The 2,904-nt window shown below is 60.8% G+C and overlaps 1 protein-coding gene across 1 annotated transcript in view; it reads left to right on the top strand.

The window, feature by feature from the left end:
- The window catches only part of CNGB1 (cyclic nucleotide gated channel subunit beta 1), a 65,005-nt gene that overhangs the window by 11,195 nt on the left and 50,906 nt on the right, over positions 1–2,904 (top strand). The gene's annotated exons all lie outside the window — the stretch shown is intronic.

Raw genomic sequence — 2,904 nt, 5'->3', positions numbered from 1 at the left:
GGGGAGGTGAGCTCACTTCCGGACCTTCGGGCTAACGGACCCTAGCCTCTAGCTGTCCAGTCAGCCTGGCCTCTCTTAGGATCTGGGGTGCTGTGGGAGGCCGAAGTTTTAAGCAGCACCCACTCCCCTGGGTGATTCTGAAGATGAGGGTGGGGGTGGAGGCTGGGACCGCACTTTGGAAGCATGAAGTTTAGGAGAGAGCAGTGTGGGCCCAGGTGGGAGGAGATGGAAGGCAGGGCTGGGGAGAGGCGGAGGGAAGGAGGGGGCCGTGTCCCAGGCTTTGATGTGGAGGTCCTGAGAGTTTGCAAGGAGAAGTTGCCAGAGGGCAGTTTGCCCACCTGCACTGCCTGCTCAGCCCCGAGGAAGCTCTGTGAAATCGCTGCTTTGTTGGATCTCCATCAGCGGTGCCCCATTGCCTGCCTATGAGGCCTTCCGACTTTCCAATCCATTGATGTCCCTACTCAAGGCAGCCTGATAGGGACTTAGAACTGCTCTGCGGGGCATCTGAGGCTGGGAATCTTTATGGGCACGCCGAGCCTCATCTTGCTCCCTCCAAGCACCGGTTAGGTTTGAACCACCAGCCCAGCTTTATCTTTGGCATCCAGAACCAGTCCTCCATCACCACCACCGCTCGCCCTTTCCTACATGCAGGCATTTGCTAACTTTGTTCCCTCCCCAGAATTGTCCTTCCCACCATCAGTTTGAGGGGTGCTGGTGGGGCAGTGGTAAAGCACTTGATTGCTCACCACAAGGTTGGTGGTTCGAACCCACCACTTGCTGTGTGGGAGAAAGATGGGGCAGTCTACATCCTATGTGACCGTCCCCTGTGACACCGAGGTCACCAGGGGTCTGAACCGGACCCATGGCCGCAAGGGAGGGGGCGTGTCTGAGTTTCTCTGGTCTTCTCTGGAGAGAGGCCTTGGCGTTACATCTGCACCCTATTTGCTGAGATGGGATACCTGGCATGTCCCCCAGTTGGCTACTGGACCTTCCTGCTGGGGTCAGGACCCCATTCATTGGCTCTGAGGGATGTCTGAAGCTGGCAGAGAGGATTTGGGTAGGGAGGGCACTCACGGGGTGGGGGGTGGAGGTGGGGGGCTGTCCCTGGCTTGGGGTCCATAATGGGAGCTTCCTGACATGGAGCTGAGAGCTTCATGTTCACCACCCTGACCGCTGGCCAGCCATCCTGGGTACCAGAGCCTGATGGCTGGTGGTGGTGGTGGGGGCTTCCTAGGCGGTAGGGAGAATCACAGCAGGAGATCAAGTACTTCCAGTGTTCCCAGAGAAAGCAGTTCTGAGGCCAAGCAGTGCGTAGCCCCTGCCTGCTGGGACTCCCAGGAGAGCTCTGAGCTCAGGCCCCCTGCCAGCAGCTGGATCAGATATGCTAAGCAGGGTCCCTGGGGTCCCTGGGGGATGGGGAGCCAGGCCCCAGAGACTTTGGCTCCTCCTCTCACAGTGGCTGGGCTAAGGAGCTGAGCCTCATACTGGGGGCAGGGGGTGGGGTCTGGGGGCAGGGGTAGGACTGAGCTTTGGGGCCAGAAGGGCAGGTCCCAGGGAGGGCAGGGCCAGCCTCTGGGGTTTCATGGCCTCTGGAAAGACATGAAGTAGACCCTGCTTTTGGATCCACTCACAAACCTCGATGGAGGTTCCGGGTGGCGTCCACGGGCAGCATGCGTCTGGCTGCTGACTGCCCACCCAGAGGTGCCTAGAAAGAAAGGCCTGGCGACCTGCTGCTGAGAAAGCACCCATGGAGAGCGGGAGGACGCACGCTTCCTGAGCAGGGGGACCCGTTGCTGCTCTGCGCCAGCCCTGGGCGGGGCTCCTGCCGGGAGCCAACCAGAGGTCAGGGCCCGGGGAGCGGTGGTGTCCCCTGCTCCAGCCCGGACCTCAGGGTATCCCAGGGCTGCACCCACTGGACGTGGTGCACATTCTGGGTCTAAAGCTCCATGGGGGGTGATGAGGCCATGGTGACATCGTTTGGAGGAAGGTGCCACTTGGCATAGAGAGGTGCAGGGCTGCCAGCGCCATTGCTGCCCAGAAGGCAGTGGGCAGAGCTCAGAGAGTCCTTCAGCTTGTCCAGGGTCCAGCAGGTTTTTGGTGGGCAGGAAGGCGCCTAGAGAATGTTAGAGACCGTTATCACGGGAGGCCTCATCCACATCCCCTCTGCTCCTCCGGAAGGAGGCAGGGTCTCAGCTAATGGAGAGGGCATCCTTGTAGCTCCTGGGCTGAGCAGGCAGCAGCAGGCAGAGTCAGCAGAGGGCCGGGGGAGGAGTAAGTACCCTCGCTTCTCCCTGAGCCCCCAGCTTCTCATGCCCCCCCCACCACATTCACTCTTTCCCTCCTCCCCCATCCAGTCATTCCCTCCGTGTGTCCAGCCGCCAACCTGTCTGTCTTCTCCTTTTGTTTCAGGGCAGTTGGTAGCTCCAGGCCTCTGAAACAGAAGAGAGCCTGGGGCAGTGTGGATGGACAAACGGACAGACAGATGGATGAAAGGAAAGCAGGGTGTCCTGAAGAGAAGACCTGCAGGGGACAGGGAGGGGAGGACCCCCAGGCCCCTCTGGGTGCCCCCAGGCAAGGGTGAGGGGCCACGGTCACTTACACCAGGCCCAGGGTCTCCCTGGGGAGGCTGGCACGTGAAGGACCAGCAGCAGCGACTGTTCATCAGGAGGAGGGCAAGATGTGAGACTTCGGCTAGACTGTAGGCAGGACTACCCACAGAGCCCCAGGAGCACTCTACAGGGAGCTTCTCAGGGAGAACTCCTGTACAGCCCTCAGCTTGAACCAGGACAACCACGCTCCCTCCAGACGCCATGCCCAGAAGAGGCTCTCCTGGAGCCGGGCCACATGCCGCCCGGCTCAGGGTCGGGCCCACCACAGGTCAGAACGTTCTCCTGGACACCAACA

The sequence above is a fragment of the Echinops telfairi genome, unplaced genomic scaffold (genome assembly GCF_000313985.2).
Source record: "Echinops telfairi isolate 266 unplaced genomic scaffold, ASM31398v2 ScPeMD7_2291;HRSCAF=2852, whole genome shotgun sequence".
In the NCBI taxonomy this organism is placed as follows: domain Eukaryota; kingdom Metazoa; phylum Chordata; class Mammalia; order Afrosoricida; family Tenrecidae; genus Echinops; species Echinops telfairi.
The sequence above is the reverse complement of the archived record's forward strand: the minus strand, read 5'-3'. Positions and strand labels throughout refer to the sequence as shown.